Below are 25,883 nucleotides of genomic sequence, written 5' to 3'. Positions count from 1 at the left end.
AGATACTTGGTCTAACAGATTCGAGTCTTGGGAACTCTACATTCCTCCACCCTACTTAGTTTAACAAAGTCTGGAATGTCTGTACCCATACTCAACAAGCAGTGATGTAGCCCATATAGGCTTTGTAAAGAGAGATGTCACTGGTAGCTTGGTGGGAGCAATTTTAGCCAAGCTGAGGGGTCTGAAGCCACATAAGAAGGTTCTAAAAAGGACTTTGGAGACAGCCAATAGGAATAGAGTAAAGCCCAGCCCATGCCCTTAGCTACCTGTGGCTCTGAAAAACTCCAGGATCTTTACCAACAAATCCCCAAATGGGGTCACAAAGAGTCAGACACAACTGAAATAACTAAATGAAACCAAACACACAAGACAAATCACTACATACATAATATGTGATCTCTAGATGTGAGGGACCCAAATGTTTTTCACCTACCCTACATGTGGGTCATTTTTTTGAGTGGATACAAAAACTGTCATGGACTTGTCCAGCTTTTGTGCTGCTGCCTCAGTCTTCCTGAGTGTCAACTTTAGAACCAAACAAGCAACAATTACTTTGTTCTATGGTAACCCTTGACACAAGGACAATGACAATTCTCCCAACAGGAATAAATGACTTACATACTGAGAGGGCTAGTGGCAAACAGCAGATACCACCTAGCCATCCCTGACCCCCTTTCCAGGTTTCTGACCCTTCCTGCCCTCCACTTCCTCTCTGACTCAGGGACACTGGCCTCCTGGATTATCCATGACCAGGACTCTCCATCTCCTCACTCTGTCCCTTTCCAATGATGGTCTCTTATACTGGAGTGTCTTCCCTCTTTCCCTGGGTCTCTTGGCTTCCTTTCCATCTCAAGTCAAATTTCACCTTCTAAAAATAACCTTTTTCTGGTCCATAAATCTGTTAGGTCCTGCCCTCTCAGAAGGCTCCCATCTATACTGCATTTGGCTTTTCTAGACAGAGATGCTCACATGGTTTCTTCCCATAACAGTGTAATTTTATGTCCTTTTGCATCCCCGGGAGTTAGCACGGTGCTTGGCACAGAGCAGCCACTTGCTCAATGCATACTGACTACACCCAAGAAATGGTAAAAGGAAGGGATTTAGGAGGAAAATTTCTGCTCTGATGACATTACCGGAAAGAATACCTCAAGACTAACATGATAGAGATTCCTTAATTCTCCTGTACTCCACCTGTGAAGCTGATCAGGTCTGGATATGGACTGCACTCACCTGAGATGGGGGTCTCTGGGTGTCAGGTGTCATTCTCTCCGGTTCCAAGGCCTCTCCTAGGGCTAGACTTTGGTGCTCCTCAGGGAGGAGGATACTCAAGGTGGAGAAACTTTCTCTTTGCATACCTATAGGGAATTATAGAAGGTGAGGTTTCAGAGGGGATCAAAAGGCCTTCCCCCTGTCCTCTAGGGAGACCCTACTCAGTCTGAGGGGAATAGAGAGGGACAGGCTTAGAAATAAAGCTGGACAGTACAGGAAAACGTTCCATCCTCACTAATTCCATCTTTGGCCTCATTCACCTCCCCTATCCTCCTACAAAGATCCAAGAGGCAGAAGGGGCTTGGGATACCAGATAGGATTAAACCAGGCAGAACTTCAATGACCCCTTACTCAGATCTCCTTCTCATACTATGGTTGGGATATGAAGGTTGGGCAAAAGTAACCCAGGGGTAAAGAAGTGGATGACACTCACTTTTGGGAAGTGATGAGGAGCCTAGATATATAGTATGGGCTGGGAGCAAGTCCAGAAGGCAGGCCTACTCCTGGCAAAACTGGGAGATGCTGGTCAAGAGGTCATATGGGGAAGATGAGGCCCAAAGGAAAGGGAAGGGGGCAGGGAGGGGTACTATCCCAGTCCTAGAGGCTACCTGAACATGCAGAACTAACTTCCAGAAGCAAAAGACAATTTAAGCTTTAAGAGAAGAAACAATCACATCTAGGGGCAGAAGAACCTCCAGATCATATCTACCTCTCCTTCCTAAATCTTGCCCTCAAACTCCACCCCAACGCTAGAACTGCACATGGGCCACACACACCAGTCCAAACCTTGTTGCTATCTCCCTTACCCAATCTATCCACCACCTTTTCCCCTTTCTCCTTTACCATGCTCTCCAGTGTAGATTTTCTTGTGTTCTATAAGATTAGAGACATCTGTGAAAGCCTTTCCACAGTGTTGATAGTCAAAATGTTTTTCTTCAGTATGGATTCTCTGATGTTCAGCAAGATTGTCTTTCTCTTTCAAAACCTTTCCACACTGTTTAAATTCATGAGGTCCCTTTTTATTGTGGATTCCTTTATGTTTAGTAAGACTAGAGCTCTTGGTGAAAGTCTTTCCACACAGATAACATTCATAAGGTTTCTCACCAGTATGGATTCTCTGATGTCCAGCAAGCTTAGAGTTCTGTGGGAAGGTCTTCCCTCCTTTATTACCTATAGAATGCATTTCTTCAGGATAACTTTTTAAATTTCTAATGAGGTCTGAACTTCACCTGGAGGCCATTTCTCTTAGGTTGTCCTGATACTTGTGTATTTGAGGAGATTTCCAAAGGGACTGAGGAAGCTCTACCAATTCAGGAAAGCATTTGTTATATCCACTATCCTGAGAACAGTTAGTCCCTGAGGGATTTATAATTGAATGTTGTCTGAATCTCTTTCCAGTTTCATCAAATTCACAATCACTTTGGATTTTTTTCTCCCTTGTTATCAGTCACAGCTTTTTCTTAAATTGAAGTCAAAGGAAAAATCCCTCCTGAATTCATCCCCTTCCACAGAGGCTCAGCGTGGTGGTCATCTCCTCACTTCAAACGTGCTGTCTGCATCTGCACAAGATAAATAAGGGTTTATACAAAGAAAGAAGCACACAGAGAAATGGAAGTTCTTTTCTCCCTGGCAGATAATAAACTGATTTTCATTCTATTTTCCCTCCCGTTCAGGAAGAAAACTTTTCTAACTTCAGCAGGCAGAATCAGTCTTTGGATACACTATTTGGTCACATCCATGGTGTGGTGCATTCAGAAATACTTGCACGTACAATCACACTGGAATTTCACCCCACTTGTGACACAGGGAGGTTCAGCATCGTCATCACACTTTTCACTGGGCCCATAAGCTCAGAAGAGAGGAGTGCCCTGGCCAACTTCCCTGTAGCTAGACTAGGACTGAATCCTTGTCACTGAGCATGTTCTGTCCACAGCACTAGACAGTCTTTCCCTCACGCACTAACTTTCCACTACATGCTTCTTGTTCATTACACGCATCATTCTGTCAATGTCAGCTAACCTTCCTGATGTACCAGGTCACATGGTCATTCTTGGACAATTTCATACTCTAAGCTCCAAATAGGTTTGCTCTATTTTAACTGTTATGCAATAGTCTCCCACGTTGTAGCCACATTTTCCTCTTTTCCAGTAGGATCTAAAGATCTGCCATTTGTTACACATATTCTAAATATTCGGATTATTTCATTATCAATCATAGGTTATATCTTATATTATATTCTGAATCCTTCTCTCAGGAAATAAATTTAGTTTACTGATTCTCAGCCGGCTGCTTCTCTAGTCCGCATTGCCCCTTTGGGGAAGTACCCAGACCAGCCCCCTCGCTCATCCCCCAGCTACCTCCTGGCTCCCAGGCGTGGGTGGGGTGGCAGTTAGGGAGGAGCATTCGCTCCTCTGGGGAGGACTAAGCCCCGCCCCCCGGCTCCCGGTCCTAACCAAGAGGCCTGGCCTGACACGGGCACTTCCGTGTTTGTCCCTTTTTTTTTTCTTTTAAACATTATTTTATTTGGTCATTTTCAAACATTAGTGATTAGAAACGAAGATCATTTTCTTTTTCTCCCGCCCCACCCCCAATAGCGATGCGTGATTCCTCTGGGTATCACAGGTGTCCTCTGTCTGTTTGTCCCTTTTCAAGGGATGGACAGACACAAACTCACTCACAGACCCGCGCTGGCACGCACACTCCCCGCTGCGCCCACGCACGACTATCCACCCCGCACCTTCATTCTCCCACTCACCCAGCTGCGGACCCCGGCTCCCTCCAGTCAGCTTCTGCCGGGATCAAGACAAGCCCAGCATGCCCCTGGGCTGCCATAGGAGGAGGGGCCGAGGTGTGCGTAACGTCATGACAAGGCATTCTGGGAAATGCAGTTCTCCCGCTCTCCCCTGGGTTTAGCGCCCTGGAGGGGGAGGAGCTGCACCTGTGAGAACTCCTGGGCGCCGTTCCGCGGAGGAATAACGGGGGCGATTCCTTCCGGGATGTCTCTGGCGTCCGGACTGCCAGTGGCAGGCTCTGTGGCTCTTTCGGCCGCAGCCCGGGCCTGATCAGTTTTGTTACCGTCCCGGTTAGGGCTTTGGAGGGGGTATGTCTGCCCAGCCCTTGCTTCACCTGGGACTATGGAATGCTCAGGGTCCCAAACCCTTGTAGCAGCCTGATCTCTGTCTTCCTTTGAAAAGAGGTGGTACAAGACTGCCGCGTACACATACTTGGTCCCAGAAATTGGTTAAGTTGTTCTGCCAGCCCAGTTGGGTCTTCCAGCAGGTCTTTCCTCTCTCTTAGATTTCTGAGCCTCAGAGGCTCTGAGAGTGGGTCTACTGTATCCTGACCCCTGTTCTACTGGCACTTCTCTGAGTGGATACTGCGTGGCTTGTTCCCCAAAAGGGAAATTGAGCTGGTCCTCTAGTAACCCCTCAGCTTCCCTGCCACAGGAGGCCCTGGCACTGGCCCTGGTTCTATTTGGGGTGCTGATGCTCTCACAGGAGGCCCAGGAAGAGCAAGTGGCGCTTAGGGAGCAGGAGGAATCAGATACAGGGAAGGGAGAGACTCTGGTGGCTCCCAAGTCTTCTCTCTCTCTTCCCTTGAGTCCTTTCCCTTCTCTGCTGCAGTAACTGTTACAGCCAATGCTCTGTTTCCTTCTGCCCTTTTCTACCTCTGGTTGCCATAAGGCAGCCTATGCTACCTCCTCATCACCTTTGAATTCTCTCTTGTTTAGTCTTATTGAGGTTGTCACAAACCATATAATAAGTAGATTCAAATTTGGCCAGAGGGTCAATCTTCAGACCTGCCCACTGAAAACAACAAAACTGTAAAAAAGTGTTCATACCGAGGGGAATTTTCCCAGGCTTTCCATTAGCTCCTCACGGACTATCCCTAGGAACTGTGTTCACTTCTTTCCTATGTGGATCAACGTCCTCTCGTGTGAACTTCTTCTTCCTCTGGACTGAGGCTTTGTGTCCCATGTTTCTGTCTCGATATTCCTCATCTTGCTTCTTTCAGGCACATCTTAACTTGGCGATCTCCCTAAGACTGTCCTATCTTTTACCATTTATCTCTCACTGAAAAGGGTTTTTACTTTTCAGTTGTCTGGCCCCCTACCTACCTCTATTCACTCATTACTTAGGACCTCTTCCCAAGCCCCTCAGGGTGAATAGGAACTGGGGACTACTTCAGTTTCCACCCTGAAAACTGCTCTTCAGTGGCACCATACACAGGCCTCTGACAATGTCTCCACCGCAGATTCCCTAATCTTACTTGCTGAATCTTTCTTCCTGGTATTTGAAGCTGAAGGATTTTCCCCTTTGGAAGTACAACTTATTTCCTTGTCCCACCTAGCTTTATCATTCCATGTTCATCTTCAAACTTCCCTAATTGGAAATTCCCTTTCTCCTGACTTATTATCTCTTTCTCTAAAGGGGGTAAGTCTCTTAGCCACGTTTGAAAAGAGTATATTAAAGGCCTATATTTATGTATTAATGTATATATATACATATATATATTAATATATATTCCCGAAGCTGCTTGGGGAAGGGGATTTCTCCACGCTTCATAAGGAGAGATTGATATCTCCCTAGTAAAGGGCACCTAATTTAAACTAATTTTCTATAGGAAGTTGAGGTGGATCAGCTGCCACTGTACGTGATTGGCATTTTCAAAGACAAGAGCTCCCACTTACTTAGAGAATGGAAGAAAGGAGCCCCTGGAAGATCACACGAAGGGGTTTTGAGATAGAATACATGCAGTTATTCAAGAAACATGTATTAAATGCCTACTATGTGCCAAACTGTGCTTGTGGTGGGGATGCAAAAAGAGGCAAATGACAGGGCCTATCTGTAAGGATCTTACAATCTAATGGAGGAGACAAGAAGCCCACAGATATGTACCAAGACTCAATAAAAAGGTCAGTAGACTATAATGACCATTAGAATGAAGAGGAGCTGGGAAAGGCTTCCTGTAGAAGTGGGGATTTTGAGATTTGAAGGGATCTAGGAGGCTAAAATGAGAAGACAGAGAACTCCAGCCATTTTGTTAAGCCACAGACAATACCTGGAGGCTAGAGATGGAGTGTCATTTTCCTGGCATAGCAAGGAGATCAGTGACATTGGATAAAGGAGTAGGCAGAGGGAAGTGGTGGTGGAATACTGACAAAAGAAGGTGGCGTCTAGTCCTGCCGGGCTTTTATAGCAAAATCAAAGATCCTCAAATGAAGATGTTCATATGCATTTTTTTGGGTGTCAAGTATATGCCAAGCACCATCTTAACACCTGGGCTCAAATACAAAAGAATAAAGACTGTCCTGTCCTCAAGGAGTTTATACTTTTTAAGTGATGCCAATACAGAAAATATAAAGGGGAGGGAGAGAAGGTCACAGACACTAGGGGCTGGGGGAGAAAATAGTCAGAAGTTCCAGGGGAGAGATGGGGAGATGTGTGAGCTGAAGTTGTTCCTTAAATGTGTTATATGTAAGAGAGGCAGGAAAGGATTCTGGAATCTTGAAAAAAGAGAGTTGAGTGAAAACAACTCAACAGCTGACTGCTAACATCTGGGAGGCTTTTGGCTGTCAACCTATGTTAATGCCCCCAGGGGTGGGGGGCAGGAATGAGACCAGGATTCCACAGGTAAGGAATGAGGAAAAGAATAGAGGAATACCAAAGGTAGAAATTATAGGGACCTTGCCTTTGACTAAGGGCAAGGGAAAAATAAGAATCAAAATAACAGACACAGTGTGAGGTCAGAAGGGTTTTTGCCTACTGCTGGCAGACAAAGTACAGTTCATTGTAGGCAACTAAGGGTTTTTAAAGGTACAGATCACAAAGAATGAAGTAATACCATTAAGATGGGTCCTTGGCAAAGGGCTGACAGTCCTTGGGAAAGTGCAACAAAGATGGTAGATACAACACCTGGTGCAGGATAAGGATTCCAGGAATTAGGGTGAGAGAATATTTTCAAGAAATGTAGATAGGCATTGGGGTAAGATTATGACTCAAACACCATCCAAGGTTCATGGAATGGATAGTAACAGCATGCCTTTGCCAGCAACAGACATGTATTACTATGAGAGACCTAAAGAAGAGGAGCGAGAGGGCACTTGGGCTTGCTCTCCGACAGACTTTGAGTTTTCACCTCTTACCAGAGGACACTCACATCTATATCTTAGATGAGCTCCAAGTTCTCAACCTCTGACAAACCTACCTTGGGGGATTACTCTTTTCCATCCTTCCTGTGAAGTCCTGTTTCCTGAGAAAGAAGATCCTTGAACTGATGCTAGCCTCACTCAATATCTTGTCAACTGTAGCTGTCAATGAGTGGGAGACCCAAGTCCCTCTGGGCTTGGGGAATTACCACAGACCAGTACCTTAATATCAACTAAGGGAGATTTTAGTGCAGCTTAGCAAGAACAGGAACTGGGATTTTTCTAGGAAGTAAGGAGAGGGCTTAGTGTAGATCAACAACTCTGAGAAGATTTTCCTTGAGGAGACATTAGATCCCTGGGACTTTAAGAGAATTTAGCATTAGGTTTATCCCAATCCCTTTTAACCTTCCCCTTTTTACATTAAACTACTTTCCATTTATATTGAGTGATCTGTGTGTGATCTCAGATCAGCCTCTGCCTGGACAGAGTTTCTGTTGGCCTTTCAACCCACACTTAACAACCTGATAGTGGCCCAGTTCAATCCTGTCCCCAAAACTACCCTTTTACAAATGGACGTTTGGATTTTATGACTATCCCACAATGGCGCAACAGGTATGTCTGTTAGAGGATGGTGAAGGATAGAGGTTTGGAAGAAGTTTCTGTTGGTAACACCTTAAGAATTAAATAGATGAATTATCAGTTGAGAAAAGAAGGGCCTTCCCATTGTGATTGCTCAAACAATTAAAAAATATAGGGCAATGATGAATCAGAATTTGGGAGACCCCAACGAAAAGGAAAATTTTATGAATTCCTAAAAACCAAAAATATAAACAAAAAAGATTAAATTGTTCTATTGTTTAAGAATAGAAATAAAGGAAGAAGATGAAATATAGATTATAAAAAGAAGAGAAATCATGTTTTAAGGAAGAAATCAAAATGATAAAGTGAAAAGAGATTTTTCTCTACATGAAAGAGAATTGCTCCAAAATAATAGAACCTTTAGAGAAGTGAATCCCATTATTCTGCTACAAATGGAAGAAACTGAAATGGAAGAGCATCTAGTACCAAGTATACCATGTGCTTTCCATAGAACAGGTTGGAAAAGTAGAAAAGCCCTACATGGTATTATCAGATCTGGCCAAAAAATTGAGGTGGAAAAGCAAAGACTTAAGAGAAATGGGAAAAGTAAAATGGGGTAAATCAAGTCACATAGAGGCACAGGGAGAAAAAACCCTATTATAATGGGAGGATGAGAGTGGTGATGGAGAATACTTAAATATTCATATCTCTGGAATTGGCTCAGAGAAGGAATAACTGCCAGCTTCACTGGGGCACTCTCTGGAGGAATAAGAAGGGATGGTGGGGAGGGGGTTAATATAAGGAAGGGCAAAGTTGGCTGGGGGGGGGGGTAAAAAACCTATTGAGCAGTAGAACAAGAAAGGTGGCAGTAGGAAGGGGAGTAATTGTATGAAGGGAACCCCCTCCCCCAGAAATCACATACTGGGGTCATCCTACTGTCCCCTGAGCTGTGTGCACTACCTCACATGAGAGCCCTCCCGTGGCCCCCGCCTCAGCTCAGGTGAGGGTGGGGTGTTGGAGAGAGGAGCTGGCTAGACCTCCCTGTTCCCTGCTTCTAGGCACAACCAGTACCCGTCTGTCCAGCCTGCTCACAACCCAGCTCTGGCTGAGTGCTGAAAGCCACCCATTGCCTGGCTGCTGCGAGCTGCAGGCCTGCCCCAGCCTGGCCTGCAGGATCCGTGCCATGAGCAGCTCTCCCACTTCCCACTGGAACTTCAGCCTTTTGTTCGGAGTTATGGGGAAATGAGGGGCAGGAGCCAGGATGCAAGGCCCAAGCAGGAAGGGTCCAGACCTCTGCAGAAGAGGCCGGCTGTGGCTTCTTCTCGGGCAGTGAAGCAGGCAGCGGCAGCACCAGTTTCTGTCTAGGCTCCTGGGGTGCACCTGGTGAGGGAGCTGTTCTCTCTCCTGAGGCTTTTCTGACCCATCTGCCATCTGCCTGTTCCTGCGGGTCCTGCTGAGGCTGAGACGGCTCTACAGAGCTGCTTGAGACGCCCAAAGCCAGCTGTCAGTGAGACCATCCCTCTGAGCCCTGTTCCTGCTTACCTTCCTGCCCTGCTACTCTATCACCATCTAAGGGGGAAATCGGGGTCAGAGAAGTGCAGTTTTACTGTAGGAACTGGGACCTTTAGGTAGGCAGATGACTGATAGTGTAGACACCATCTCTACAATGACCAACAAGGTTTGGTGGGAGGTTTATTCAGAGAGATCCTCCCGATTCCCTTCTCCTCCAATAAACTGTTATTTCAGTAGAATCTCTCACCGGGCAGCTCCCTCCGGAGCTTCTCAAGCAGCAGAATACCAGCAGGAGCTCCTAATCCCTGCCCTGCGCTGGCCGCTGCCAAGTCCATTCGGTCACTTGAATATTGTAGGGAGAAACCAGAGAGCAGGAATTTCCTGTCCTTCCTCCTTTCTGTCTCAAGGGCAAGAGACCAAGTTCCCCAGCTTATCTGTTCCCACTTCACCGGCCTTCCTGGTCGCCATCCATTTAGAATGCTTTCCCTGATGCACAGTTAGTTCTTCAGGTCTTGCTGCCCCAGCTCCGCTCAAGGCTTTTTCCCATTTTCTCTCATCCACAACACAAGGCGTGCCAAGACCCCGGCCCAAGCCCCTCCTGTGCCCCCCGCTGGACCCTGACCAGCTAGCAGGGGGTTGAGGCTCTGTGCTCCCAGCTGTGGCTAAAGGCTCCCAGTGGCCAGTACACACAAGTGTAGTGCCACCTGCAGTCAAGAAGCAAAACTACAGGCAATTAAAGGTTTTAATAGAATCAAATATAACTGAATACATTAACCTGATTAAATCAAGTGAATTAAATTAAAGAATTATTAATAATTAAAAATACTATTGAATGGAATGGAATAAAAACAAACGATAAAACCAAAGATAACCCAATTAAGCCAAACTAATTCTACACAATATTAATGAAGTATGCTAATTCAGGGCTTCATTATTTCAAACATCATCACACAACAATAATAATTGATATATATATTTATTATTGGCACTATTGCCTGGCAACAATTACTACTGCTTGAATTGGGTTCTTATTTGCTCCTACTCTCGCTTGGTTGTTTTATACAATAAAATGGAAGGAAGTTGTGTCTCAAGTTTTTTTCCCAATGTTTTGGGATCCTTTCACTGTTTGAATTGCCCATTCAGCAATAGTCAAAACAGCCCCTTACAGTAACAGACTTGTACCACAGCAACTAAACTCTTCAGCAGTAGCAGCGAGAGCAGAAGCCTCACTCAGATAGGGCAAAAAGGCCCAGGAATTTTCCTAAACAGATTAAGACACAAAGACTAGACTAGACTTTTTTTTTTCTAATTTCAGGGTCAAAAGACTAGACATTGTGCGAAATACTGCCAACAAATCAGAAGAAACCAGGAAAGATTCCTCCAGGTTCACCCCTGAACAAACTATTAAATTCTTGGGATGATCCTAATTTCCCAAAAGAACATGGTATGTCAAAGAAGGAAGCAAAGAGACTGTGTAAAGCATGAGTAGTAAAATCCTTTAACTGGCCAACATTTGGTTCATTTGAAATAACTAAAAATGGCAATTGGCTATAAGAATTCTAAAGGATATACCCATTGGCTATTATAGGTATATCATCTTGACAAGTGTAATAGAGAGGGGGGTCTTAGAAAAGGGAAGGAATCACTGAACAGCTGTTAGGGGATTGAATTCTATGTGGCACTTCCTCTTTCTTTCACTGAGCTGGGTTGTTATCAATGGAGTCAGGCAGTCTAGACTAAGTCTGTTCTCCCACAGCCTCCTTCTGAATTGATAGATTAAAATCCCCCTCCTACTACATAAACTCTGAATCAATCTCTGGTATAACTCAAGGTGTCTAATTTATTGGAGTGTAGGGTTGTTGAAAGAAGAGGAAAGTTCCTAATACTTCTTTCCTAATAGAACTCTTGAGGATTTGATCAAGGAAAATTCTTCAGGGCTAAGCTCTGAGTTCCCCTAAGGGAAAGAGTCTTTATCCCAAAATTAGCTTCAGTAGATAACTGTGATCTTCATTCAATTCAAGCAAAAGGATTCTGAGATTGGTACTGCTTCCACCCAGATCCAGAGTCCCAGATAAGATTTTTTCTCTTTGGTGGTGGCAGCATGGTTAATGTGAGTTGGCCAGCTGTTTCTGATAGAGGCAGCAAGTTCTAGTTGCTTTGGTGTAATGCCAGCCCATTTCAAGTTTGAGTTTAGCTGATCATTGTATCTTTTCTTTGGTCGGCCTTGTTTCCTGAGTCCAGCTGACAGTTCACCATAGAATACCTGTCTTGGTATTCGCTGTGGGTCCATGCGGATGACGTGTCCAGACCATCGTAGCTGGGTTTTGAGGACCTTGACTTCGATGCTGGTGGAGTTGGCTCTGTCGAGGACTTCCTGATTGGTGACTCTGTCCTGCCATCGGATCCTCATGATTGACCGGAGAGAGCATTGGTGGAATTGCTCCAACTGTTTCATGTGCTTCTGGTACAGTGTTCATGTCTCACAACCTTACAGGAGCAAGCTGAGGATCACTGCGTTGTACACTTTGAGCTTCGTTGCAGTGCTTACACCGCTGTGTTGGAGGACTTTAGAGTGCAGCCTCCCGAGTGCCTGGCTGGCCTTTTGGAACCTGGCATTGATCTCATGGTCTAGGGACCCGTCGTTGGCGATGGTGCTGTCCAGGTACTTGAAAGTGTTGACATTACAAAGCTGCATACCATCGATTGTAATGCACTTAGTTGGCCTCCCTGGTGCAGGTTGGAACAGCACCTCTGTTTTGTTGAGGCTAATAGTCAGGCCAGACAGTTGTGTTGCGGTGGAGAACTTGTCCACAATGGTTTGAAGATGATTTTCTTGGTTGGCCATGAGAGCACAGTCATCTGCGAAGAGAGCTTCCAGGATGAGTCTCTCTGTTGTCTTTGTTTTTGCGGTCAGGCGGCGAAGATCGAATAGTGAGCCATCCAGTGGGTATTTGATGTAGATGACCAGGTCTAGATCCATCACAGCATGTCGTAATACTTGGGTGAAGTATAGGTTGAATAGTACCGGAGCGAGGACACAGCCTTGTTTCGCGACATTGGAGATGTTGAAGCGATCGGAAGTCTCTCCACCAGATAGGACTTCCCGTCATGTCGACATGAAAGAGCTGGATCAGTTTTACGAATTTTGCTGGGCAACCAAGCTTGCTGAGGATCACCCACAATGCGTCCCTGTTCACTGTGTCAAATGCCTTCGTCAGGTCTATGAAAACAATATAGAGACTCGGGTTCTGCTCAAGGCATTTTTCCTGCATTTGCCTCCCCGTGAATACCATGTCGATGGTGTTACGATCTGGTCGGAAGCCGCATTGTGATTCAGACAGGTTCTGCTCTGAGACAGATGACAGGAGTCTGTTGAATATAACACAGGTGAGGATCTTTCCAGCAGTGGAGAGTAGTGAGATGCCTTTGTAGTTGTCACAGGCTGCTTGTGCGCCTTTGTTCTTGTATAGGGCTACGATGGAGGTATCTCTGAGTTCTGGAGGCATGTCTTCCTCTTCCCGTATGCTTGTCAGCACTATGTGGAATGCCTGGAGTGCCTTTCCCTTTAAGGCTTTGTATACCTTGGTTGGGATCGTGTCTTTACCAGGTGCCTTGCCTGCACTCATTTGTTTAATGGATTTTTGGACTTCTTCTAGTGAAGGAGGGACATCAAGTTGCTTGATGATGTGGTTTTGGGGAATCTGGTCAAGGGTCCTTTGGTCGACTAAGGAGGGTAGGTTGAAGAGTTGGTTGAAGTGTTCTTTCCACCTGTTGCTGATGCCTTTTTTGTCTTTTATGAGAGTGTCACCGTCAGAGGATAGCAAGGGGGCAGTGGCGGATTTTAATGGCCCATAGACAGTCTTGAGGGCACTAAAAAATACTACTCTTTCCTCCATCCCAACCCCCCATGTAATCTTTTACTTTCCCCCCCAAATATATGCAAACACAATACCCTACATCTAAAAATATTTTCTTTGAATCTCGATTTTTCTCATCCTTCCTACCTGAAGGTAAAACTTTTACAAGTGCAATCATGTCAAATATTTTCCCATAGCAATCCTTTTGTGGAAGGCAACTCAAATAAAAAAAATAAAGAAAGTGAAAAAAAATTTCTTTGGTCCAGATTCAGACACCATCAGTTCTTTCTCTGGAAGTGAATGAAAAATTTTATTTTGAGTCTTTTGGGGGTTTTTTGTATCATTATATTGCTAAGAATAATTAAGTTATACTCAGAGTTGTTCATTATACTGTTTATCATTGCTATCAGCATGTTCAGTGTTTTCTTGATTCTGCTTACTTCACTCTGCATCAGTTCATGGCAGTCTTTCCTGGTTTTTCTGATCTCCTCTGGCTTCTCATGAATCATATCACAATAGTATTCCAGTACAATCATATAACACAATTTATTCAGCCATTTCCCAATTGATGGGTTTCTCTTCGTTTTCCATTTCTTTGCCACCACAAAAAGAGCTGCTTCTTGTGTTTTTGTTCAGATAGGTCCTTTTCCCTTTTTGTTTATTTCTTTGAGATACAATCATAGTAATGGTATTGTGGTTCAAGGGTATGGAGACTTTTATAGCCCTTTAAGCATACTTCCAAATTGCTCTCTCTAAAATGGTTGAATCAATGAACATCCTAGTGCAAACAACATGGAAATAGGTTCTGATCAAGGACACAAGTAATACCCAATGAAATTGCATGTTGGCTGTGGGAAGGGCGGGTGGAGGGGAGGGAGGGAAATCAAGTGATTATTATAACCAAAAAATAAACAAATAAATAAAATAAAATAAAATGGTTGAATCAGATCACATTTACCTCAACAGTTCATTAGTGTCTCAATTTTCCCACATTTCCCACAGATTTTCTCATTTCTCTTTTCTGTCATAATAGCCAACATGATAGGAGTGAGGCGCTACCTCAGAGGTGTTTTAATTTGTATTTCTCTAATTAATAATCATCACCCTTCCCCAGAGAAAACCACATTCCACTTGAGCACATTCATTAGACTTCTCTGCAGTATGTAAGAGATAATCTCTGGATGAAAGTCTTCCCACAGGGAATCCATATATGGCAACTCAGAAGCCATTTTCTCATATTTAACAAGCTCTGAACTCCTTTTGAATGTCTTTCCTCATTCATAAGTGATAAGATTTCTAATTAATAGGAATTCTTGGGAATGCGAATGAAGTGGTTATTGCCTGAAGTCTTTACTACATTACTTACACTCCTAAGATTTCTCTCCCATGTGAATTCTCTTCTGTTTGTGAGAAAATACCTCTACCCTCTTATGCATGATTACATTTTAATGTTAGTAATAGTTTTCAGATAATCATAATTATAGTTCTATGATAATTAGTATTAAGTCGTGATTTCAGTAGGGTTTTTCACTTATATTTTAGTAAAGCTTTTAAACTGTTTTAACTTGGGCCTTAGAGTTAGCCCCACCCTTTTGAGTTGGTATAAGTCATCATTTGCTTTGATCTTAGTTTCATAAACAAACATGGTGATATCCATTACCACCCATCCTTATACAGAGTAGGACCAGAGAACATCCTTGTCCCCCAATAATCATCAAATGACTCTTACATGGTGGTCAAAAGATCCACTTAGCTAATCTAACTATGGACAAATAAGGGTTGCTTCGTAGTTGAACTAGCCAATGAACAGTGTTGCTGGGTGTCCTCATCCTTTGAAGGGTATGATTAGTCTTATACTTTTCTTTGTACTTTTAAGGAAAACTTGACTGTTTCTTGAGATTATAAAAGTAGGTCTCTCACAGTGCTTGGGGTCTTCCAATATTAATCAGGAGTCTAGCTTTATTGGAGGATTTGGCCCTCTCCAAATAAACCTAATTATCTGGCTTAGAGAATTGGACTTTTTTTTTTCTAAATTGACTATTCTTAAATAAGCTGAGTAGCAACTAAAAGCTCAGGTTCATACATGACCATTATGAAGTTTTTCTCCAGTGTGGATTTTTTGCCATTTAGCAGGTGTGGAGGTATATGTGAAAGCTTTTCCAAACTGACTACAGTCATAGTTTTTCTTCAGTGTGCATTCTCTGGTGTTTGGCAAGATAGCCCCTCACTGTAAAAGCCTTCCCACATTGTTTTCATTCATAAGGTTTCTCTCTAGTGTGGATTCTCTGATGTACAGCAAGACCATCTCTCCGTGTGAAAGCCTTACCACACTGTTTACATTCATATGGTTTTATTCCAGTGTGAATTCTCTGATGTTTAGCAAGTTGTGAATTAAATGTGAAAGCCTTTCCACATTCTTTACAATCATAGGGTTTCTCTCCAGTGTGGATTCTTTGATGTTCAGCAAAATTGCCCCTCTGTGTGAAAGCCTTTCCACACTCCTTACATACATAAGGTTTCTCTCCAGTGTGGATTCTTTGATGTTCAGCAAGATTTCCCCTCTGTGTGAAAGCCTTTCCACACTGCTTACATTCGTAAGGTTTCTCTCCAGTGTGGATTCTATGATGTTTAGCAAGACAGGCCCTCTGTGTGAAAGTCTTTCCACACTGTTTACATTCATAAGGTTTCTCTCCAGTATGGATTCTTTGATGTTCAACAAGATGATCCCTTCGGTTAAAAGCCTTTTCACATTCTTTACATTCATAAAGTTTCTCTCCAGTGTGGATTTTCTGATGTACAGCAAGACCGTTTCTCCATGTGAAAGCCTTACCACACTGTTTACATTCATATGGTTTTATTCCAGTGTGAATTCTCTGATGTTTAGCTAGTTGTGAGTTCAATGTGAAAGCCTTTCCACATTGTTTACAATCATAGGGTTTCTCTCCAGTGTGGATTCTTTGATGTTCAGCAAGATTGCCCCTCTGTGTGAAAGCCTTTCCACACTGCTTACATTCATATGGTTTCTCTCCAGTGTGGATTCTTTGATGTTCAGCAAGATTTCCCCTCTGTGTGAAAGCCTTTCCACACTGCTTACATTCATAAGGTTTCTCTCCGGTGTGGATTCTATGATGTTTAGCAAGATAGGCCCTCTGTGAAAAACTCTTTCCACACTGTTTACATTCATAAGGTTTCTCTCCAGTGTGGATTCTTTGATGTTCAACAAGATGATCCTTTCGGGTAAAAGCCTTTTCACATTCTTTACATTCATAAAGTTTCTCTCCAGTGTGGATCATCTGAACTCGAGCACGTTCAGAATTCTGACAGAAGGCCTTCCCATCTTTACTACTCACAGAAAGCTTCTCTCCAGGATTACTTTTTGTATGTGCAATGAGGCTGGAACTCCAAGTCAAGGCCATTTCCTCTGGATAATCTTGATACATGGGTATTTCTGGAAGTTTCAGATAGGACTGAAGGCGTTCTTCTTTTTCAGGGAAATACTTGTTGTATTCATTATTCTGATGATAAATATTTCCAGAGGTCATTTTCTTACATTGATTTAGGATTGAATATTGTGTGAATTTCTTTGCAATTCCATAAAATTCACTGTCACTATTTGGATTTTTATTTACCTTGATATTAGATTCATATCTTTCTCTCAAAATGAAGTCATAGGGATCCTCATTCATAAATCTTTGCTCATCAGATCCTTTGACAACAAGGCTCGGCTTTGTAGACATCTCCTTTACTTCAAAACTGGTCTCTGCATCTGTAGAAAACAAATGATGATATAACAATGAAACAAACAGCAAGTTCTTTCCTGATGGCAGAAAGTAAATTGATTTTATTCTATTTTCCTAATTTAAAATGAGACTTTTCAACTGAAGGAGGCAGAAACAGTCTTTGAATGCATCATTTAGTTATATCTGCGAATGGTTCACTTTGAAAATATCTTCACATATAATAACACTGAAATCTCATGACACTCCTGTGTCACAGAGAGGTCCAGCACTGTAATCATAATTTACAACTTGGGCCATGAGCTCAGAATAGAGCCAACCTCCCTGCAGATAGACTATAGTTCAAGTCCTGTTACTGAGCATGTTGTGTCCATATTACTAGACAGTTTTTCCCTACTGCACTTTCTAACTTTCCTTTAAACGTCTCTTATTGATTATACTTATAATTTTGTCAATTCAAGGTAATTATCCCAATATTCCATTTTGATTATTTTAGAAGCATTGTCATATCTCTGAATATTACTACGTTCTGGGATCAGTCCTGATGTGTTCCAAGGGCCTGCTTCTAGGTCTCACTGCCTCAAGTCTTTCTCTAGTCCACTCAATCTTGCACACAGGTGTCATATTCATCATCTTAAAGTACACTTCTAAACAAGTTACTCCTTCCTCAAGAAACTCCCTTATCTCCCTATCACTAGGATCAAATATATGCCCTTCATTCTCTGCCACTTTCCTATGTTCCCAGTCATCCCTCACCTTAGTCTTCTCTACACATGCAATGATCAGTGGTATAGGCCTCTTTTTGTCTCTTGACCAGGAAACATTATCCCCCTGACTCCCAGGTTTTTTTCTGGATACCCCTCAGGCTGGTAATACCCATCTGGCTTCCCTCAAGTCACTTCTAAAATCCCTCATCCCACACTAAGTCTTGTCCACTCCTCCTTAAACCTGGGGACTTCCCTGTTGGGATTAGCTCCAATGTATCCTGGATATGGTGGGTTTGCACATAACTATTTGCATGCTGCCTTCCTCATTAGATAGGGATCTCCTTGAGAGCATGCTTCTCCCTTGCCTTTCTTTGTATTCCTGGGACTTACCACAGGAACTGGCACATAGCAGGAGCTTCATAAATGCTTGTTGCCTTGGATAAACCCAGCAAAGAATTCATATTGGAAAGCCTCAGGCCTTCCTAGATGCTTTTAGGAGAGTTCCATGCTCTGGTGTTACCAACAAAGACTTCTTAGAGAGGATATTATCTTTATCACTGGAAAGGAACTGATAGGCCATGAAGCTTGACCCTCTCTTCTTTATTACAGACAAAAAAACTGAGGCTCAGAGATTTAATAACTTCCCTCAAATCCCACTGCTAAAATGTATCTACAAACACATTCCAAGTCAGATCTGACTGCCCCAAGTCTAGCACTTCCTTCCCTGTAACACATAGAGGCCTCTTTGGATAGTAGCCCTTATGTACCTGCTTTCATCTCACTCACCAGGACAGAAGCTCCTTGTGCCTTTTTGTTCTAACAACCATGGTGATTCCCCCTGCTGACAACTGGATATCACATTTTCTCTGGGAACTGACAGCCCTGAATATAAGGAATAAAGAAGAATTTAGAAGAGAGAGAAATATATAATTTAGCCCGATGATTTCCAGGGTATTCTCATTTGGAGAGGGGTGGAGATCATTAAACCCATTTGCAATCAGAAAATTTCACCTTCATTTTCCTCTGTCATAGAAGGATGGGCACATTCCACAGCTTCTACTACCTAGAAATTAGAGGCAGCTGGCAGTGTAGGGGGAAGAGGTCTGATCTTAGAGTCAGAAAGACAAATTCTAATCAGCCTCAGATACAGGGGAACTAGTTGGCCCTTATGCAAGTCATTTAATCTCTGTATGCCTCAGTTCCTTCAACTGTGATATGATGATAATAATGCCAAACTCACAGGAATGTTGTGAGACCACATGGTAAAAATTATAAAGTCTTTTACCTAGTTCAGGACATAAAGCAGATATATATAGGGATGCTTATTCCCTTCCCTTCCTTTTCTACCATGTGGGCTGGAATTTGAGGGAAGAATCATGATAAATGTGCTAGCCTAGGAAAAATTAGGGACCATGAGCTATCACTTTATACTTCTAAACAAGACTTATCTAATGACTAGATTCATCCCAAAGATAGAGGGGCTGCCTTGACAGGTAGTGGGTCAATGTCCATCTGCAAGGAAAAGCTGCATGGGTATGAGAGTTTGAAGACTAAATTCCAGTTCACTTAGAAACTAAACTAAATGTTCTCTGAGATTAGCTTCAAGACTGTGAATATGTAATACTCATTTGAGTTTTAACCTTAAGCTACCTAAAATAGAAAAGAGAGAATTTCAGGAACAACAAAGCAATATCTCAGTTTCCCATCACATAATTCAAAAATCTTTTTCATGAAAACCAGACATCAGAAGGATCCTGTGGAGAGATCAGCACATTTGCTTTTTTAATAACTGATAAAAAGCTCAAAATCCTACACATTAGGCCTGGAATGAAAACATTCCTTTAATGGCAGATTCAGAGTTACCAGAGGAAATGGTCTTTACCCACTGAGAGCAGATTCTGCACATTCTCCAGCATGACCTCCCTGTACAGCTTTTTCTGAGAAGGGTCCAACATGCACCACTCTTCCTGGGTGAAGTCCACAGTCACATCCTGGAACGTTACTGACTCCTAAATCAGCAAAAGTCATGAGATTTAGAGCTAAGACTTCAGAAATCATCAACCCTCATCAACACATAGGAGGAAACTGAAGCTCACAAGGAATTTACCCCAAACTTTTAACTTTGAATAGCATCAGAGCTAGCACTGAAGAGCAGTCATTCAGAATCTAATGGAATACTGAGAAAAGCATTTGTATCTGAAGTGAGAATCATGTTGGAATAGTAAAACCTGGAGAAGTGTCTTACTTTGAATTGTTTCTCCTTATGGAATCAGGGAGATGATATGTAAAGTATGAGATTCTGTGGAGGAGAAAGAGAGATGATCTGAAATTCTTCCTCATGACAAATGTCACAATTGATCTGGTAAAGACGTTTTGTAAAGAGTTTGTGAGAAGGTGGCAAGTATGGTGTATTCTGGGGAAAAAACATTACTAATCATTAATAAGGAAAGAATAAAGAAAAAGGAATTACCTACAGTGATTTTTAAATCTCCATCTTGCTTGGTCTAGCACCCAAAATTGTGCACACCCACACTACACGGGCATGTGCTAGTCAATGGCAAATCAGAAATAACTATCTGCCCCCCTTAGGTGGTCCCAAGCCAAGTTTGAGCCACCATTGGCACTTGTGAGGTGCAGGAATTGAGGTAGAGAACAGCCTCTGGAGTTTGCTGACTCCCTAGGGATAGGGCTAGATGCCAGTTCCTTCTAGGAGCTCAAGCAAGGAGAAGGCCTGCAGGCAGCTTTCCTTCAGATCGGTCAAGTGAGTCAAAGAACTGATTCCCTTTTCTACCCTGGCCTTCCAAGGCCTAAACTCCCTCTGGCTCTGCCAGAAGGTTGAATTAACCTCTTTCCTTTTTCCCTAGTTTCTTTCTCTCCCTCTCTTTCTTTCTTACTCCCGTTGTAATTAAACTACCATAAAACTCCATTGTGACTTGAGAGTTTCATTTAGGAATTTCATAAGTGAATTTCTTGGCGACCTTAAATTAATATACAACAGTCTTAAAAGTGATTTCACTATCACACTACTTAATTTCCAAAAAAACTTGAAATACTTTTATCTAGATTGTAAGAAACAATGGTCTTATGAAGAACTCAATGGAAAACCACAGTGAAGCAGGGAGGTATTTTATTAAGATGTCTTGCAAGAGCAGGTGTCCAATAAATAGGCAAATACCTGGATTGGCACAAGCAGCTTTTATTCCATATACCTGGCCACAGAGTCCTCCCTCCTTTCTCCACTGGCTGGGTAGTAGAGGTATACAACTTCCCAACACACCTATAATATGTTCTCTGTAAACCTTAAAATTTCTTAGACTTATGAATGTTGGAAATTTCCCCACTAGGAAATTTCATACTTGAAAAAATTTCCTACTGATTCTAAGAACTCTATTGGAATATGAAACTCCTTGGCATGGGAGGATCCTTCTCCTCCCTACTTAAGACTACTTTAGGACAGAAACCTTTTGCTGAACAATGGAAAGGGCTTTGACCTATGCTTAAGCATAGAACAGGAAGTTCTTTGAGTCATGATTGATTTTAGAATTGATACAATAGAGATACTTGGAATGACAGAACCAGGTCTTGGAAACTACAATCTCCACCCTACTCAGAGTAACAGGATTTAGGAAGGGCTGCAGCAAAGATCAAGATTTAATTATTTGAGAATATGACCTTCAACAGACATGTGCAAAGGGGATAGACCTCTGGGTGGTCCTGGGTTAAGCTAGAGCCACCATTGGCACAGGGGAGACATCGACTGTGATTGGTAGATGTGAGAACTGAGGGGAGGGAACTTGGATTGTTTGCTTAAAGATAGAGGGAAGTTCATGCTCTGGAGGAGGTCTGAGAGGAGAGAGGTCCTGGAGGGAGAGCTCCTAGAGAGGTCTTGAAGGAGGCTGTGGAAGGAGAACTCAGGAGGAGACAGGAGGAGGATTCTCTGGAAACATTTCTTGAAAGGAGGCTCTCTTGAAGGTGGAGCCTGAGGTTGGCATGAGAAGCCTTATCTAGAGAGACCCTGGGTGAGTGATAAAACTAACTGACTGATTTATCTCTTAGGACTGAGGTCTAGGCCTTATTGGCTTGAGGCCCTTCATTCTTATTCCTTTCTTACTTTCTCTCTTTTTCTATTGATTAATCAGTGTATTATAAATTAAATTTCTCTATAAAACCCAGTTGGCTTGGGCATATTCATAAATTGGGAATATATTCCCTGGCGACCATCTTATATTTATATAAACCCAAGACACAGTAGAAAACATATTTCAGCGGTCATAATTGATATATATATATTTCCCATGCTCTCAAACATTTTAATTATCACAGTTTATGGCTCCCACTCTCTTATCTACAAGTATTTAAGCTAAAAACTATTTTAAATCTAACATCTCCTCTAGTCATATTTACCCCTCCTGTGTCATGTCACATGTGTGACATAAGAATAATAGTAATAATAAGTTCACTCCACCTCAAGGGAACATAATTTAATATTCATAGCTTTGCTGAGCGTGCCTGTTATTATTTTTCATTATGGGTAGAGGGATTGGGTAGAGACTTTCCTGAAGGAAACAAATCACCACATTTCCTTTACTGAAAAAAGTCACATAATCTGTTTCCTACATGGGATCAGACTGTCTCCATCCAAGTGAAGAAGAGATATCCAGTGTCATATTGAGGATTTGAGGAAACACTGGGTTTGATGTGTCTTAGCCAAAATATTTTACATTTTATGTCTTTGCTTTGTGATTAATTTCATGTGAATGACATCTATTCATTAATTTTTAATATTTAATTACAGAGAAAGAAGAGTAATTATGATGGGAAAAGGAGAAATTTTTTTAATTAAAAATATATTTTATTAAATGAGGTTAGGGATGAGCTTATTCATAAGAAAGACACTGACAATGTAATGATTGAAATTCTGGAGAGACTGAATTTCTTCATTTTAAATTAATTAATTGACTGATCAAGATATTCTAATGTGGTTGGTTTACTCTCTCCACAATCTAAGAGTTAGAAAAAAAGACATTTCTCTCCTCTAGTATAGGTCTCTCCTTCTCCCCACCCCCACCTCTTACATACTGAGAGGGCTAGTGGCAAACAGCAGATACCACCTAGCCATCCCTGACCCCCTTTCCAGGTTTCTAACCCTTCCTGCCCTCCACTTCCTCTCTGATTCAGGGACACTGGCCTCCTGGATGATCCATGAACAGGACTCTCCATCTCCTCACTCTGTCCCTTTCCAATGACTGTCTCTTATATTGGAGAGTCTTTCCTCCTCCCCTGGGTCTCCTGGCTTCTTTTCCATCTCAAGTCAAATTTCACCTTCTAAAAACAAGATTTTCTTGGGCCTTAAATCTGTTAGGGCCTTCCCTCTCAGGGGGCTCCCATCTATACTGCATTTGGCTTTTCTAGACATAGATGCTCACATAGATGCTCTTCCCATAACATAGTGTAATTTTACGTCCTCCTTTTGCATCCCTAGGAGGTTAGCACAGTGCTTGGCACACAGCAACCACTTGCTCAATGCATATTGACCAGATCTAAGAAATGGTAAAAGGAAGGGATTTAGGAGGAAAATTCCTGCTCTAATGACATTACTGCAAAATATACCTCAAGTTTAAAAGGATAGAGCTTCCTTAATTCCCTTGGATTCCACCTTGGGTGAAGCTGGTCAGGTCTGGATATGGACTGCACTCACCTGAGATGGGGGTCTCTGGGTCTCAGGCATCATTCTCTCTGGTTCCAAGGTCTCTCCTAGGGCTAGACTTTGGTGCTCTTCAGGGAGGAGGATACTCAAGGTGGAGAAACTTTCTCTTTGCATACCTATAGGGAATTATAGAAGGTGAGGTTTCAGAGGGGATCAAAAGGCCCTCCCCCTGTCCTCTAGGGAGACCCTACCCAGTCTGAGGGGAATAGAGAGGGACAGGCTTAGAAATAAAGTTGGACAGTACAGGAAATCGTTCCATCCTCACTAATTCCATCTTTGGCCTCATTCACCTCCCCTATCCTCCTACAAAGACCCAAGAGGCAGAAGGGGCTTGGGATACCAGATAGGATTAAACCAGGCAGAACTTCAATGACCCCTGACTCAGATTTCCTTCTCATACTATGGTTGGGATATGAAGGTTGGGCAAAAGTAACCCAGGGGTAAAGAAGCGGATGACACTCACTTTTGGGAAGTGATGAGGAGCCTAGATATATAGTATGGGCTGGGAGCAAGTCCAGAAGGCAGCTCTGCTCCTGGCATAACTGGCAGATGCTGGTCAAGAGGTCATATGGGGAAGATCAGGCCCAAAGAAAAGGGAAGGGGGCAGGGAGGGGTACTATCTCAATCCTGGAGGCTACCTGAACATGCAGAACTAACTTCCAGAAGCAAAAGACAATTTAAGCTTTAAGAGAAGAAACAATCACACCTAGCGGCTGAAGAACCTCCAGATCATATCTACCTCTCCTTCCTAAATCTTGCCCTCAAACTCCACCCCAGCACTAGAACTGCATTTGGGTCACACACACCAGTCCAATCCTTGATGTTATCTCCCTTCCCCAATCTGTCCACCACCTTTTCCCCTTTCTCCTTTACCATGCTCTCCAGTGTAGATTTTTTTGTGTTCTATGAGATTAGAGACATCTGTGAAAGCCTTTCCACAATGTTTATGGTCAAAATGTTTCTCTTCAGTATGGATTCTCTGACATTCAACAAGATTATCTTTCTCTTTCAAAACCTTTCCACATTGTTTAAATTCATGAGGTCCCTTTTTATTGTGGATTCCTTTATGTTTAGTAAGACTAGAGCTCTTGGTGAAAGTCTTTTCACACAGATTACATTCATAAGGTTTCTCACCAGTGTGGATTCTCTGATGTCCAGCAAGCTTAGAGTTCTGTGGGAAGGTCTTTCCTCCTTTATTACCTATACAATGCATTTCTTCAGGATTTGTTTGTTATAGGAAAGCATTTGTTATATTCACTATCCTGAGAAGTTACTGCCTGAGGTCACTTTCTTACAGGGATTTATAATTGAATGTTGTCTGAATCTCTTTCCAGTTTCATCAAATTCACAATCACTTTGGATTTTTTTCTCCCTTGTTATCAGTCACAGATTTTTCTTAAATTGAAGTCAAAGGAAAAATCCCTCCTGAATTCATCCCCTTCCACAGAGGCTCAGTGTGGTGGTCATCTCATCACTTCAAAGGTGCTGTCTGCATCTGCACAAGATAAATAAGGGTTTATACACAGAAAGATGCACACAGAGAAATGGATCTTCTTTTCTCCCTGGCAGATAATAAACGGATTTTCATTCTATTTTCCCTCCCGTTTAGGAAGAAAAGTTTTCTAACTTCAGCAGGCAGAATCAGTCTTTGGATACACTATTTGGTCACATCCATGGTTTGGTGGATTGAGAGATACCTGCACCTACAATCACACTGGAATTTCACCCCACTTGTGACACAGGGAGGTTCAGCATCATCATCACACTTTTCACTGGGCCCATAAGCTCAGAAGAGAGGAGTGCCCTGGCCAACTTCCCTGTAGCTAGACTAGGACTGAATCCTTGTCACTGAGCATGTTCTGTCCACAGCACTAGACAGTCTTTCCCTCATGCACTAACTTTCCACTACATGCTTCTTGTTGATTACACGCATCATTCTGTCAATGTCAGCTAACCTTTGTGATGTACCCGGTCACATGGTCATTCTTGGACAATTTCATACTCTAAGCTCCAAATAGGTTTGCTCTTTTTAACTGTTATGCAATAGTCTCCCAAGTTGTAGCCACATTTTCCTCTTTTCCAGTAGGATCTAAAGATCTGCCATTTGTTACACATATTCTAAATATTCGGATTATTTCATTATCAATCATAGGTTATATCTTATATTATATTCTGAATCCTTCTCTCAGGAAATGAACTTAGTTTAGTAACTGATTCTCCCCCGGCTGCTTCTCACGTCTGCATGTCCCCTTTGGGGAAGGACCCAGACCAGCCCCCTCGCTCATCCCCCAGCTGCCTCCTGGCTACGAGGCGGGGGGTGGGGTGGCGGTTGGGGAGGAGCATTCGCTCCTCTGGGGACGACTAAGC

The 25,883-nt window shown here is 42.7% G+C and overlaps 1 pseudogene; it reads right to left on the bottom strand.

Annotated features, from left to right (window-relative positions):
• The window catches only part of LOC100619712 (zinc finger protein 850-like), a 41,748-nt pseudogene that overhangs the window by 15,575 nt on the left and 290 nt on the right, over positions 1-25,883 (bottom strand).

This window comes from Monodelphis domestica, chromosome 4, assembly GCF_027887165.1.
Source record: "Monodelphis domestica isolate mMonDom1 chromosome 4, mMonDom1.pri, whole genome shotgun sequence".
In the NCBI taxonomy this organism is placed as follows: domain Eukaryota; kingdom Metazoa; phylum Chordata; class Mammalia; order Didelphimorphia; family Didelphidae; genus Monodelphis; species Monodelphis domestica.
Note: the sequence above shows the minus strand (reverse complement) of the source record. Positions and strands in the feature narration are given on the sequence as shown.